Here is a 16,965-nt window from a genome sequence, read left to right as displayed (position 1 = left end):
ATTCCTTTCAAAGGGCAGACCTTATTCGGGCCCGGCTTGAAAGAGATTATTGCTGACATTACAGGAGGTAAAGGTCATGCCCTGCCTCAGGACAAGGCCAAAGCCAAGGCTAGACAGTCCAATTTTCGTTCCTTTCGTAATTTCAAAGCAGGAGCAGCATCAACTTCCTCTGCACCAAAACAGGAAGGAGCTGTTGCTCGCTACAGACAAGGCTGGAAACCTAACCAGTCCTGGAACAGGGGCAAACAGGCCAGAAAACCTGCTGCTGCCCCTAAGACAGCATGAATTGAGGGCCCCCGATCCGGGACCGGATCTAGTGGGGGGCAGACTTTCCCTCTTCGCCCAGGCTTGGGCAAGAGATGTTCAGGATCCCTGGGCGCTAGAGATCATATCTCAGGGATACCTTCTGGACTTCAAATCCTCTCCCCCAAGAGGGAGATTTCATCTGTCAAGGTTGTCAACAAACCTAACAAAGAAGGAAGCGTTTCTACGCTGCGTACAAGATCTTTTATTAATGGGAGTGATCCATCCAGTTCCGCGGTTGGAACAAGGACAAGGGTTTTACTCAAATCTGTTTGTAGTTCCCAAAAAAGAGGGAACCTTCAGGCCAATCTTGGATTTAAAGATCCTAAACAAATTCCTAAGAGTTCCATCGTTCAAGATGGAAACTATTCGAACAATTTTGCCCATGATCCAAGAGGGTCAGTACATGACCACAGTGGATTTAAAGGATGCTTACCTTCACATACCGATTCACAAAAGTCATTACCGGTATCTAAGGTTTACCTTTTTAGACAGGCATTACCAGTTTGTAGCTCTTCCATTCGGACTGGCTACGACTCCAAGAATCTTCACAAAGGTTCTGGGCACTCTTCTGGCGGTACTAAGACCGCGAGGAATTTCAGTAGCTCCGTACTTAGACGACATACTGATATAAGCTTCAAGCTTTCAAACTGCCAAATCTCATACAGAGATAGTACTGGCATTTCTAAGGTCGCATGGATGGAAAGTGAACGAAGAGAAAAGTTCTCTCTTTCCACTCACAAGAGTTCCCTTCCTGGGGACTCTGATAGATTCTGTAGAAATGAAGATTTACCTGACAGAGGACAGGTTAACAAAACTTCAAAATGCATGCCGTGTCCTTCATTCCACTCTAAATCTGAATCAAGAGGCCAGAAATTCTCTTCTATGGTGGCTTTATCGGCCACATCTGTCCAGGGGAATGCCATTCAGCAGGCCAGACTGGTCAATTGTAACAACAGACGCCAGCCTACTAGGTTGGGGCGCTGTCTGGAATTCTCTGAAGGCTCAGGGACTATGGAATCAGGAGGAGAGTCTTCTTCCAATAAACATTCTGGAATTGAGAGCAGTCCTCAATGCTCTTCTGGCTTGGCCCCAGTTAACAACTCGGGGGTTCATCAGGTTCCAGTCGGACAACATCACGACTGTAGCTTATATCAACCATCAGGGAGGGACAAGAAGCTCCCTAGCAATGATGGAAGGATCGAAGATAATTCGCTGGGCAGAGTCTCACTCTTGCCACCTGTCTGCAATCCACATCCCGGGAGTGGAGAACTGGGAGGCGGATTTCTTAAGTCGTCAGACTTTTCATCCGGGGGAGTGGGAACTTCATCCAGAGGTCTTTGCCCAAATACTTCGACGTTGGGGCAAACCAGAGATAGATCTCATGGCGTCTCGACAGAACGCCAAGCTTCCGCGCTACGGGTCCAGATCCAGGGATCCGGGAGCGGTCCTGATAGATGTCTTGACAGCACCATGGACCTTCAGGATGGCTTATGTGTTTCCACCTTTCCCGATGCTTCCTCGATTGATTGCCAGAATCAAACAGGAGAAAGCATCAGTGATTCTAATAGCGCCTGCATGGCCACGCAGGACTTGGTATACAGATCTGGTGGACATGTCATTCTGTCCACCTTGGTCGTTACCTCTGAGACAGGACCTTCTGATTCAGGGTCCTTTCAAACATCAAAATCTAACTTCTCTGAAGCTGACTGCTTGGAAATTGAACGCTTGATCTTATCAAAGCGTGTTTTTTCTGAGTCAGTTATTGATACCTTAATACAGGCTAGGAAGCCTGTTACCAGAAAGATTTACCATAAAATATGGCGTAAATACCTATATTGGTGCGAATCCAAAGGTTACTCTTGGAGTAAGGTTAGGATTCCTAGGATATTGTCTTTTCTACAAGAAGGTTTAGAAAAGGGGTTATCCGCTAGTTCCTTAAAGGGACAGATCTCAGCTCTGTCCATTCTGTTACACAAGCGTCTGTCAGAAGTTCCAGACGTTCAGGCTTTTTGTCAGGCTTTGGCCAGGATTAAACCTGTGTTTAAAGCTGTGGCTCCACCATGGAGTTTAAACCTTGTTCTTAACGTTTTACAGGGTGTTCCGTTTGAACCCCTTCATTCCATTGATATAAAGTTGTTATCTTGGAAAGTTCTATTTTTAATGGCTATTTCCTCGGCTCGAAGAGTCTCTGAGTTATCAGCCTTACATTGTGATTCTCCTTATTTGATTTTTCACTCGGATAAGGTAGTTCTGCGTACTAAACCTGGGTTCTTACCTAAGGTAGTCACTAACAGGAATATCAATCAGGAGATTGTTGTTCCATCCTTGTGCCCAAATCCTTCTTCGAGGAAGGAACGTCTTTTGCACAATCTGGATGTAGTTCGTGCCCTTAAATTTTATTTACAGGCAACTAAAGATTTTCGACAAACGTCTTCCCTGTTTGTCGTTTACTCTGGTCAGAGGAGAGGTCAAAAAGCTTCTGCTACCTCTCTCTCTTTTTGGCTTCGTAGCATAATTTGTTTAGCTTATGAGACTGCTGGACAGCAGCCTCCTGAAAGAATTACAGCTCATTCCACTAGAGCTGTGGCTTCCACTTGGGCCTTTAAGAATGAGGCCTCTGTTGAACAGATTTGCAAGGCTGCAACTTGGTCTTCGCTTCATACTTTTTCCAAATTTTACAAATTTGACACGTTTGCTTCCTCGGAGGCTATTTTTGGGAGAAAGGTTCTTCAGGCAGTGGTTCCTTCTGTATAAAGAGCCTGCCTATCCCTCCCGTCATCCGTGTACTTTTGCTTTGGTATTGGTATCCCACAAGTAATGATGACCCGTGGACTGATCACACTTAACAGAAGAAAACATAATTTATGCTTACCTGATAAATTCCTTTCTTCTGTAGTGTGATCAGTCCACGGCCCGCCCTGTTTTTTAAGGCAGGTAAATATTTTTTAAATTATACTCCAGTCACCACTACACCCTTGGCTTCTCCTTTCTCGTTGGTCCTTGGTCGAATGACTGGAGGTGACGTAGAGGGGAGGAGCTATATAGCAACTCTGCTGGGTGAATCCTCTTGCACTTCCTGTAGGGGAGCAGTTAATATCCCACAAGTAATGATGACCCGTGGACTGATCACACTACAGAAGAAAGGAATTTATCAGGTAAGCATAAATTATGTTTTCGGTTATTTCTTTTAATTTTTTAACTGAACATCGGTAGGAGGTTTTGTGGCAAAATATGAAAATATGTAATTATATGCAGCCTAGACTCCCTTATATACAACCTATCCCTGTCCCAAAGAACACATCTGCAGCATTTTAAAATAGCCAGATAACTCTAAAAGTGTGAGGGGGGGGGGAGGGAGGTGGGGGGAGGAAAGAGAGTGGGAAGGAGGGAAAGGAGGGAGAGGGAAGGGGGGGGGAGAGGGAAGGGAGGGAGAGGGAAGGGGGGGAGGGAGGGAGGGAGAGGGAGGGGAGGGGAAGGGGGGGAGGGAGAAGGAAGGAAGGGAGAGGGAAGGGGGGGCGAGAGCTGAAAGCAGTGTCCCCTGCGGTTATGAGTATGTAGCGACTGGCGAGCCTTCGCATAAAAAAGTCATATGATGCCCAAAGCTGAAACACATCAGCTTGAAGAAGGTCTAAGCACTTCCCCACCTCCTTTTTATAATTTGGCCTCTATCTGACCCTAGACATCTGCTTTATAGAATATAGGGGTTCAATTAATTTCGGCATCCTAAATATATTTAGCCCCGTAAATACACCGTAGGGCTGTACCGTGACCAAGCATATATTTTAAAGCTGTAACAATAATTGTAAACAATAAGATGAAGGGCATGTATATTGTGCCATTGACACTATTAGCAGGTTAATGTAGCATTGTTAAGTTAACATAAGAACAGTCAAATAATCAAAATTGCAAATAAAGCTTCCACCCCTGGCAAGCAACCCCCATTTCAGCAGCCTGACCCCTAGTGGAGAACAACAGCCTCATTTAATATCAGTAATATGCTGCATCAATAAGGGGGAAAAGCATGCATATGAATATAGTTCCCCTCACCTCCCTGTAAAATATAAAGGGTCTGGACAGATCACCCTATCTCGGCCGCTGACAGAGCGAATCTGCATATAGAAATAAGTGTATCTGGGGAGGAGGCATACACCTATAGTGTAAACTATTAAGCTTTCCCTGCTGAGCCAATATTCAAACTAAGCACTCCAACTTCCCAACTAAAGGAAAGAGGGCTCCAAAGCAATAAATGTGGACTGTATTTATAATGAGGAATGCCTAATTAGACAATTGTTTGGAAAGCTTACATCAGCATAATGTCTAGGCAACAATACTTCTATCCTCCTGCTAGGTGCAAAAATAGGGGCCCAGATATACTAAGCCCACCTATGGGGGCAACATTTGTAGTCCCTTATTCATTAGGTCATGTATTACATATTCATGAGATTGAACCCTTTAGCGTTAGGAGATGGCCAGCTAAGACCCCAAATAGAGTGGGCATGGACCCACATAGTCCCAGTATGAAAGGTGTGCTTATACATATTAATCCGATGTAACCCACAGAAGTAGGACAGTTCGCAGCTACACAGGATGATGACCAGCAAGATCTGTTGATTGCGGCTGCTTCTCTCGAGCTGGAGAAATCTAGCTCCCTCAACCTACTCCAGACTTAGGGTAGTAACAGCCGGTTATCATTAGCTCCATGTGAAGTAACTTAGTTCCCTCCACACAAGTCATATAGAGCCTGGCGGGTCTTCCAATTACACTCCCGGCTATGTACCATGACACCTCCATTGAAAGCTCTGAAGTGTGCGGCAACCGTTCCAGAGCAGTAGGCAGCAAGAGTTCCCCTACGCCCCTTTTAGGGGCTATATTCAAGGAGCCAGCCAGACAGAAGTCTTGTATCTGTATCTCGATCTTCTCCACTCCAGAGAAGGTCTCCCTGTCTGCTCTCTGCGCGGAAGGATACTGGTTTTCAGGCCATCTGTCCACACTTCCAAAAGTAGTTGCGCGCCCAGGTGGCACGGTTAGGGAAAGCAAAATTCTGTCGAACCTCTCACATATTAACCTGTCCTGTTCTTCCATGAGAGCAGGAAAACTTGCAAGGAAGTCCTCCATATTTCAGTGTTACCGGGCTATTGCTTTAACGTCCACGTGGCTGAGTCTCATAGAACGCACCCGATGCAGTCATATCCAAGTCTGGTATCTTGGGAGCGTTTCTCCAGTCGTTAGTGCCACCAGTGTATGCACCAAATGTTCCAAGATCCTATAGTACACAGAATGTTAGGAGTATTGATGAATTAATCTGTTAATTCAGTTTGATTAGCAGGAGCTCATGAGATATACATCTGATCGTTACGGCAGCTAGCTCCGCCCCCTGTCACACATTCTTGTTTTAACATTATCTTTTAATGTATATACATTTTCCTAGATTGTTCTACAGTTTAATGTCCCCTTAAAGGGATACGAAACCCCTACATTTTTTTTCATGATTCAGATAGAGCATGTGATTATAAACAAATTTCTAATTTACTTCTGTTATCGATTTTTCTTTGTTCTCTTGGTATTTTTTGTTGATAAGCATGGATATAAACTCAGGAGCCGGCCTATTCCTGGATCACTATATGGCAGCAGTTTTGCAAGAATGTTATCAATTTGCAAGAGCACTAGATAGCAGCATGATTTCCTGCAATATAGTGCTTCAGATGCCTACCTACATATCAACACAGAATATAATGGGAACAAAGAAAATGTGATAGTAAATTGGAAACTTTTTTTAAATGGTAGGCTCTGTCTGAATCACCAAAGAAAATGTTTGGGTTTCATATCCGTTTAACTCCTTTTTTTATTGGCAACCAAGGGTTAAGTGATTATATGGCCACTTGAAAATGACTGTGTGTTTGGGCTGCCTCTTTGTTTTTTACAATTTTGTTAGCTTTGGATTTTCTTATACTGAAAAGGACAGCTATTTATATGTAACCAAACTAGTAGAAAAGCTCTGGGGGATTACTGTACACTTAAAGGGACAGTGTAGCCTGCATTTTTCTCCCTTTTAATTTCATCCCAATGATCCATATTACCTAATGGACTGTATTGAATAGTTTACAAATAACTCCTGTATCTTTTTTACATATTGGAAATTGCTGATTTTGCTTGTGGTATCCCCACCTAAACTAAAATTTTAAATACTTAAGTATTGTCTATAGAAAAGCTGTGTAAACATATCCGGCAGAAAAAATTACACTCGCCTAGGGGGTTAAGATAGATAAGTAATATTTTTTTTTTAATTGTTCTTAGTATTCTGCTTTGGTATACAGTGGTAAGAAAAGGAAGCATGTGTGAGTATAGAAAGTGATAAAAAGGTCTGATTTCCCTGCAAACCCAACCCATTTCAAACAAGACTGCTATTTCACATACATAAATAAACATAAAGGTACGCTTTCTAATACATTTTATATTCTGCTGCTGGCTTAACAGGTCATTAGAAACACATTAAAGGGACACTATAGTTAGAAAATAAAGTACAATATTTGAAAAACAAATTACTTTTTACATATTTCCAATATATATGTATTAAAAATGTTGCCGCTAGGGGGGTGGAGCTTGGACATGGCTGCTCAATCAATAAATATTGAGGGACCGGAGCTTAAGGCTGCAACCAGTCTGTGCCTTACTGCCCCAAAGCAGGACATGCTGCGATCTTATCGCAGAAAATGCATCGTGTCTGCAGAAAGAACAAAGCAATTATTAGCAGTTAAAATAAAATTTGTGCCTGCACTTTTCATTTCTACCTGTAGGTGGCATTGTTCCGTTTTTTGTTTTTTTTTCTCAATGTAAATTTTTACTTCAGTTCCTCTCTACTTCTTCCCCCCTTCCTGAACTCCAGTGTGGTGCACGATGCAGGGTAACAGCACATTGTAGAAAAGGTAAGTCAGGGCTTAGCAAATGTCTTATAAGTCTAGGAGCCAACCAAAATACTTGAAAGCCAGACTATTTTTTGTTCTTTAATAAATGTATGTGTGTGTATACATCACAGAGGCTGAAACTTTCCTAAATAAGTTAATAAGCTATGCACAGTATTTAGAAAATGGGGTTGTGGACCCTTACCAGGCCATTTTCAGAATACTGTGTATATCCCATTAACTCATTTGGGAAAGCTTCAGCCTTTGTCACATATAAAAAGGAAAAACATATTTAAATGTGGTTTCTATTATTAATATAACTTAATAAACACAATTAAATAAAATACAACAGTATTATTTGTAGTGTTTCTATCCCAGGCTTCCTCTGATGCTTTTTTTTTTTTTTAAATAACTCCTTACTGGAATAATGCATAGGAGTTGCTTCTTTCTCCCAGGGTCTTCATGTGCTGACACTGTGGGATCTGGCAATATTAGAAAAAGTCACATCACAAAGGGAAGTGATGTGCTGTAAAGCAAAGGATATAGACCCCAGCAGTACAGTAGAGCATGTTCAGACTGACACTGTGGGAACCTACAGCAGTAAGGCTGTACATTAACCTGTCCATGCTCTCTGGGTAAGGGGCAGGGCAACAAACGCAGTAACACCGACTCCTCAGAGACACTGCAGAAAAATTGTCAATCAAAAAAATCTCATTGCAGAAAGTGGAAAGAAAAGTTCTGCCTCTGGGCGTCACGTTAATAGCATAGCTGTTTTCCTTAAGTCTCCCTCTGTCCCTACAACATGATCTTCTGAAGACTTGAAAAATCCTGTGCCTGTATTAAGCACCATGTGGCTGTAAAATATAGACCACGGCTTTTAACACACAATATTGTTCACCTGTGACAGGAAGATAAAAAAGAACAGCTGTGGAAGTTTTTATAGCCTGAAGAATAACAGACAATACATGCAGCAGGGTATCCTTCATATTAGGTGAGTTCAGATATCACTGTAAGTGCAGTTTATCTATTTTTCACTTATTATTAACCCTGCTAACACCCAGATGAGCTAGAAAGGGAGTCAATGTGCTGGATTTGCAAGTAGTGATTTATGGGGGTGAAGATTCCTATTTCTCCTGTTAAGTGTGGTCAGTCCACGGGTCATCATTACTTCTGGGATATTAACTCCTCCCCAACAGGAAGTGCAAGAGGATTCACCCAGCAGAGCTGCTATATAGCTCCTCCCCTCTACGTCACACCCAGTCATTCTCTTGCACCCAACTAATAGATAGGATGTGTGAGAGGACTGTGGTGATTATACTTAGTTTTATACCTTCAATCAAAAGTTTGTTATTTTATAACAGCACCGGAGTGTGTTGTTCCTTCTCTGGTAGACTTTGAAGAAGAATCTACCTGAGTTTTTTGTATGATTTTAGCCGGCGTAGTTAAGATCATATTGCTGTTCTCGGCCATCTGAGGAGTGAGGTAAACTTCAGATCAGGGGACAGCGGGCAGGTTAACCTGCAAAGAGGTATGTAGCAGCATATTATTTTCTGACAATGGAATTGACTGAGAAAATTCTGCCATACCGATATAATGTAAGCCCAGCCTTAAATGCAGTAGTAGCAACTGGTATCAGGCTGTCATGTATGTATATTTACACTTCAGTATTCTGGAGAATGGCACTTCACTGGGATAATACTGTATGCATAAGACTTTAGCCTAATTTGCAGTGACTAGCAACAGGCTTTCTAATGTCATTTCATTTATTTGATGTTAAACGTTTTTGCTGGCATGTTAAATCGTTTAATTTTCTGAGGTACTGGGTGAAAAAATGTTTTGGGCACTGTTTTTTTCCACTTGGCAGTCGTTTTATTTAATTTAAGACAGTTTACTGATCTCCCTCACTGTTGTGTGTGAGGGGGAGGGGCCTATTTTGGCGCTTTTGCTACGCATCAAAAAATTCAGTCAGAAGTCTCTTGTCTTCCCTGCATGATCCGGTTCGTCTCTACAGAGCTCAGGGGTCTTCAAAACTTATTTTGAGGGAGGTAATCACTCACAGCAGAGCTGTGAGATTGTAGCTGACTGTGATATAAAACGTTTATTTCTGTACTTTTTTTCTGCTATCAGGGTTAGTTATCCATTGCTAATGGGGACAATCCTTTGCTAAAATTGTGTTTTTACCGGAAAAGATTTGATGTTATAGTTTCTCAGTTTATTATTTCTCAACTGTCATAACTTTTTTCTGTGCTTCTTAAAGGCACAGTACGTTTTCATATTATTTGTAAATTACTTTGAAAAGTATTTCCAAGTTGCTAGTTTATTTGCTAGTGTGTTAAACATGTCTGATTCAGAGGAATATCTCTGTGCTATATGTGCTAAAGCCAAAGTGGAGCCCAATAGAAATTTATGTACTAATTGCATTGATGCTACTTTAAATAAAAGTCAATCTGTACAAATTGAACATATTTCACCAAACAACGAGGGGAGAGTTATGCCGACTAACTCGCCTCACGTGTCAGTACCTGCATCTCCCGCTCGGGAGATGCGTGATATTGTAGCGCCGAGTACATCAGGGCGGCCAGTACAAATCACATTACAGGATATGGCTAATGTTATGACTGAAGTTTTGGCTAAATTACCAGAACTAAGAGGTAAGCGTGATCACTCTGGGGTGAGAACAGAGTGCGCTGTTGATAATAGGGCCATGTCTGATACTGCGTCACAGTATGCTGAACATGAGGACGGAGAGCTTCAATCAGCAGGTGAAGGTTCTGATCCCAATAGAATGGATTCAGACATTTCTAATTTTAAGTTTAAACTCGAAAACCTCCGTGTACTGTTAGGGGAGGTATTAGCAGCTCTAAATGATTGTAACACCGTTGCAATCCCAGAGAAATTATGTAGGCTGGATAGATACTATGCAGTACCGGCGAGTACTGACGTATTTCCTATACCTAAGAGGCTTACAGAGATAATTACTAAGGAGTGGGATAGGCCCGGTGTACCCTTTCCCCCCCCCCCCTCCTGTGTTTAGAAAAATGTTTCCAATAGACGCCACCACACGGGACTTATGGCAGACGGTCCCTAAGGTGGAGGGAGCGGTTTCTACTCTGGCTAAGCGTACCACTATCCCGGTGGAGGATAGCTGTGCCTTTTCAGATCCAATGGATAAAAAATTAGAGGGTAACCTTAAGAAAATGTTTGTTCAACAAGGTTTTATATTGCAACCCCTTGCATGTATTGCGTCTGTCACGGCCGCGGCCGCTTTTTGGTCCGAGTCCCTGGAAGAGACTCTTGACTCAATAACTATAGATGAGATTTCAAACAAGCTTAAGACACTTAAGCTAGCTATTTCATTTATTTCGGATGCCGTAGTACATTTAACTAAACTTACGGCTAAGAATTCCGGATTCGCCATTCAGGCACGCAGAGCACTGTGGCTAAAATCCTGGTCAGCTGACGTTACTTCTAAATCTAAATTACTTAACATACCTTTCAAAGGGCAGACCTTATTCGGGCCCGGGTTGAAAGAAATTATCGCTGACATTACAGGAGGTAAAGGCCATGCCCTGCCTCAAGATAGAGCCAAACCTTAGGCTAGACAGTCTAATTTTCGTTCCTTTCGGAATTTCAAAGCAGGAGCAGCATCAGCTTCCTCTGCACCAAAACAGGAAGGAGCTGTTGCTCGCTACAGACAAGGCTGGAGACCTAACCAGTCCTGGAACAAAGGCAAGCAGGCCAGGAAACCTGCTGCTGCCCCTAAGACAGCATGAATTGAGGGCCCCCGATCTGGGAACGGATCTAGTGGGGGGCAGACTTTCTCTCTTCGCCCAGGCTTGGGCAAGAGATGTCCAGGATTCCTGGGCGTTAGAGATCATATCTCAGGGATACCTTCTGGACTTCAAATCCTCTCCTCCAAAAGGGAGATTTCATCTGTCAAGGTTGTCAACAAACCAAATAAAGAAAGAGGCGTTTCTACGCTGTGTACAGGATCTTTTACTTATGGGAGTGATCCATCCGGTTCCGCGGTCGGAACAAGGACAAGGGTTTTACTCAAATCTGTTTGTGGTTCCTAAAAAAGAGGGAACTTTCAGGCCAATCTTGGATTTAAAGATCCTAAACAAATTCCTAAGAGTTCCATCGTTCAAAATGGAAACTATTCGGACAATCTTACCCATGATCCAAAAGGGTCAGTACATGACCACAGTGGATTTAAAGGATGCTTACCTTCACATACCGATTCACAAAGATCATTACCGGTATCTAAGGTTTGCCTTCCTAGACAGGCATTACCAGTTTGTAGCTCTTCCATTCGGATTGGCTACGGCTCCAAGAATCTTCACGAAGGTTCTGGGTGCTCTTCTGGCGGTACTAAGACCGCGAGGAATTTCGGTAGCTCCGTACCTAGACGACATTCTGATACAAGCTTCAAGCTTTCAAACTGCCAAGTCTCATACAGAGTTAGTACTGGCATTTCTAAGGTCGCATGGATGGAAGGTGAACGAAAAGAAGAGTTCTCTCTTTCCACTCACAAGAGTTCCCTTCTTGGGGACTCTTATAGATTCTGTAGAAATGAAGATTTACCTGACAGAAGACAGGTTAACAAAGCTTCAAAATGCATGCCGTGTCCTTCATTCCATTCAACACCCGTCAGTAGCTCAATGCATGGAGGTGATCGGCTTAATGGTAGCGGCAATGGACATAGTACCCTTTGCACGCCTACATCTCAGACCGCTGCAATTGTGCATGCTAAGTCAGTGGAATGGGGATTACTCAGATTTGTCCCCTACTCTGAATCTGGATCAAGAGACCAGAAATTCTCTTCTATGGTGGCTTTCTCGGCCACATCTGTCCAGGGGGATGCCATTCAGCAAGCCAGACTGGACAATTGTAACAGACGCCAGCCTACTAGGTTGGGGCGCTGTCTGGAATTCTCTGAAGGCTCAGGGACAATGGAATCAGGAGGAGAGCCTCCTGCCAATAAACATTCTGGAATTGAGAGCAGTTCTCAATGCCCTTCTGGCTTGGCCCCAGTTAACAACTCGGGGGTTCATCAGGTTTCAGTCGGACAACATCACGACTGTAGCTTACATCAACCATCAGGGAGGGACAAGAAGCTCCCTAGCAATGATGGAAGTATCAAAGATAATTTGCTGGGCAGAGTCTCACTCTTGCCACCTGTCAGCAATCCACATCCCGGGAGTGGAGAACTGGGAGGCGGATTTCCTAAGTCGTCAGACTTTTCGTCCGGGGGAGTGGGAACTTCATCCGGAGGTCTTTGCCCAAATACTTCGACGTTGGGGCAAACCAGAGATAGATCTCATGGCGTCTCGACAGAACGCCAAGCTTCCTCGTTACGGGTCCAGATCCAGGGATCCGGGAGCAGTTCTGATAGATGCTTTGACAGCACCTTGGACCTTCGGGATGGCTTATGTGTTTCCACCCTTCCCGATGCTTCCTCGATTGATTGCCAGAATCAAACAGGAGAGAGCATCAGTGATTCTAATAGCGCCTGCATGGCCACGCAGGACTTGGTATGCAGATCTAGTGGACATGTCATCCTGTCCACCTTGGTCTCTACCTCTGAAACAGGACCTTCTGATCCAGGGTCCCTTCAAACATCAAAATCTAATTTCTCTGAAGCTGACTGCTTGGAAATTGAACGCTTGATTTTATCAAAACGTGGTTTTTCTGAGTCAGTTATTTATACCTTAATACAGGCTAGGAAGCCTGTTACCAGAAAGATTTACCATAAAATATGGCGTAAATACTTATATTGGTGCGAATCCAAGAGTTACTCATGGAGTAAGGTTAGGATTCCTAGGATATTGTCTTTTCTACAAGAAGGTTTAGAAAAGGGTTTATCCGCTAGTTCCTTAAAGGGACAGATTTCAGCTCTGTCCATTCTTTTACACAAACGTCTCAGAAGTTCCGGACGTTCAAGCTTTTTGTCAGGCTTTAGCTAGGATCAAGCCTGTGTTTAAAACTGTTGCTCCACCATGGAGTTTGAACTTAGTTCTTAATGTTTTACAGGGTGTTCCGTTTGAACCCCTTCATTCCATTGATATCAAGCTGTTATCTTGGAAAGTTCTGTTTTTAATGGCGATTTCCTCGGCTCGAAGAGTCTCTGAGTTATCTGCCTTACATTGTGATTCTCCTTATCTGATTTTTCATTCAGACAAGGTAGTTCTGCGTACTAAACCTGGGTTCTTACCTAAGGTGGTCACTAACAGGAATATCAATCAAGAGATTGTTGTTCCATCTTTGTGTCCTAATCCTTCTTCGAAGAAGGAACGTCTGCTACACAATCTAGATGTAGTCCGTGCCCTGAAATTTTATCTACAGGCAACTAAGGATTTTCGACAAACATCTTCCCTGTTTGTCGTTTATTCTGGTCAGAGGAGAGGTCAAAAAGCTTCGGCTACCTCTCTCTCTTTTTGGCTTCGTAGCATAATACGGTTAGCCTATGAGACTGCTGGACAGCAGCCTCCTGAAAGAATTACAGCTCATTCTACTAGAGCTGTGGCTTCCACTTGGGCCTTTAAGAATGAGGCTTCTGTTGAACAGATTTGCAAGGCTGCAACTTGGTCTTCTCTAAATACTTTTTCCAAATTTTCCAAATTTGACACTTTTGCTTCTTCGGAGGCTGTTTTTGGGAGAAAGGTTCTTCAGGCAGTGGTTCCTTCCATATAAAGAGCCTGCCTGTCCCTCCCGTCATCCGTGTACTTTAGCTTTGGTATTGGTATCCCAGAAGTAATGATGACCCGTGGACTGACCACACTTAACAGGAGAAAACAAAATTTATGCTTACCTGATAAATTCCTTTCTCCTGTAGTGTGGTCAGTCCACGGCCCGCCCTGTTTTTTATGGCAGGTCTAAAAAAATTTTAAATTATACTCCAGTCACCACTGCACCCTTTGGCTTCTCCTTTCTCGTTGGTTCTTGGTCGAATGACTGGGTGTGACGTAGAGGGGAGGAGCTATATAGCAGCTCTGCTGGGTGAATCCTCTTGCACTTCCTGTTGGGGAGGAGTTAATATCCCAGAAGTAATGATGACCCGTGGACTGACCACACTACAGGAGAAAGGAATTTATCAGGTAAGCATAAATTTTGTTATTTTGTTTTCATGTTCCTCAATTCTATTTGGTCTGTGAGAGGCCCCCATTTTCCCTATCTTACTAGGTCATCCTGCATCTATTTTGAAGGAATTCTGCATCTTAGCATGTTTTATTAGTTCCCATGGCATTTCCCCAATTCTCGTGAAACATTCTTAAGGCTCTACTCTTAAGGCAAATATTTATGGAATGGCATAAATTGCATTCTTTGTACTGGAGTATAACAGTTTCACTCCTCTATGCTTGGGACTTATGTTGGAGCTACTATTATACTGGATCTTAACACTGGGTTGTGCCTGAAATTGGGACAGGTCTTCCAAGTCTTTTCTTTTGACAAAAAAATAAATATCATTATTTTTTTTCTGAATTTTTAGTATTACTATATATTGTGTAATCAACTTAATGAAAGAAACTCACCCGGGGAACTCTTAAAAATCCAAATGCTTTATTTTCAATAATTTAAAATCTTTTGCGGCAGCATAAAGAAAAATAGAGTATTTTCTTCAAACACTCATGTCGACCAACGGTAGCGCCAAGGGGTCAGCTGACGCGTTTCGGCTAATCGCCATAGTCCAAGCTGTATGAGCTTGGACTACGGCATAATGATAACGTCAAGAAAAATAAATACATCTGAGAAAATGTCCAAGACTCCATCATCTACACCCGTTTCAGCTTTCTTTTAAATTCAAGATATAGGGAGTTCAGAGTGAGACCCCAAACATATGGATCCTATAGAACTCAGCACAACCTCCATATATTTTGCACTATCTGCACATCAAGATCAACTGACTCAAATTTTAAACAAAATGATTGAACTCCCTATCAAATTGAATTTCGACTCCTTGAAAGATTTGATAAAAACGGAGATCTCTGACCATAAAAAAAGACATAACGGATATAGATAACTGAGTGGAAGCTCTAGTAGATTTACAAGAAACTACCCCTATAGAAATTAAAGACCTGTCACTTTTACTTGAAAAGCAAGATCCTTTTTATCATAGATTTAAACACTAAAATAGAAGATCTAGACAGCAGGGGCTGCAGAAACAACTTGAGAATCAGGGGGATTCCTGAATCCATTGGCCCAATGAATCTGGAAAAATATTTTATTCAAACACCTACAAAGTGATCTTCATAACCAACAACTATACCCATAAAAAGAGCACATCGAGCTCTAAGAGCGAAACCTTCTGGTCATAACCCCACCTAAAGGTGTAATTATAAAGTTTCTTAACTTTAAAGACAAAAAGTTCATCTGGCAACACTTTAGGAGTAGTCCAGGTATGCTTGTATATCGTGATCCATATACTTAAATCCATTTACAATCCAGAAGCGAAAAGCAACCAGATTCATTACATCAGTACTGCAAAATAATACTATTAAATATATTTGGGGTTATCCTTTTTAGCCTTATTGTCTCTCTGGATGGTAAGACTTGGATCTACAGATCTTTGAATGACTTGGACTCTTTCTTTCCAAAGGAAGGGAGAGTCCACGATTTCATTCATTACTGTAGGGAATATCAATACCTGGCCACCAGGAGGAGGCAAAGACACCCCAGCCAAAGGCTATAAATATCCCTCCCACTTCCTCTATCCTCCCCAGTCATTCTTTGCCTTTCGTCACTATTGGAGGATGGCAGTGAAGTGTTAGAAGAAAATTGTAGTCCATTAATGGGTATGTTCCCTTCAAGTGTGGACCGGGGTGTTTGAGTAACCATGTAGTCCTCTAAGTGAGAGTTGTGGGGAACGCTGGTTCTAGATGTCGGAGGGAACGATCTCTTACCGCTATCTAGACTGAAGGCCATCACCTCCTGAGAAATCAGTGTTTACGTTTTACACTGTTTTCTCCTTATCTTCAGGTCCCTGTCAGATGTCTTTGGTGAGACTATCAGACCTTGAAGCGCTGTGCCTTCTCCACAGCTTCGATCCTGTAGGGTAAATCCTTTTTATTTCTTTGAGGAATTATGCTTAGTAGGGCTGCAAATTCCCTGAGGTCATGGGGATATTGTAATAAAATAGTTCACAGTGTGATACTTTATTCTCTTCCCGATATAGGGATGTTTAATATCTTTTGATTATATGAGGTTTTTCACTGAGCAGTTGGGGACAATCTATGTGTGCTGCTTGGCTCCTTGCCAACCGGAGCACGTGTGTAAGGGTTTTATGGGCTCGTTAAGAACATTGACAGACGATGCAGGACAGTTTGGGAAAAATCTCCTACTGGGGCCTTTTTTTTTTTCACCGCTACGCAGCTGATATAGAGCTGTGCACGGTTTCTCTCCTCGTTGGGGGCGGTCTCTAGATGCGCACCATTTGATAGGGCACAGTTTTTTCTCTGAAGCTGGTCAGAAGTGTGTTCCTGCGTAGCGATCAACAATAACAAGTTCGCTGCAGGCATTGGGAGAGATCCTGACTTCATTCCGGTCACGCTTGTCTAGCTAGGAGGTGGTGAGTACCTCAGCCAAAGCTGAGGGTAGAGGTTGCCTCGCTAGGTGTTATATTTAACACCTAGCGAGGAGGACTCTTATGTTAACCCCTCAGAGGGTTCTGTTTCAGCGTTCACTATAACAAATGCATGTTTATATTGTGAGGAGTCTATGGTTTGCCCAACTGCACAATTCTGTTCTGTCTGCTTATGTTCTG

Source organism: Bombina bombina, chromosome 4 (genome assembly GCF_027579735.1).
Source record: "Bombina bombina isolate aBomBom1 chromosome 4, aBomBom1.pri, whole genome shotgun sequence".
Taxonomy (NCBI): domain Eukaryota; kingdom Metazoa; phylum Chordata; class Amphibia; order Anura; family Bombinatoridae; genus Bombina; species Bombina bombina.
Note: the sequence above shows the minus strand (reverse complement) of the source record.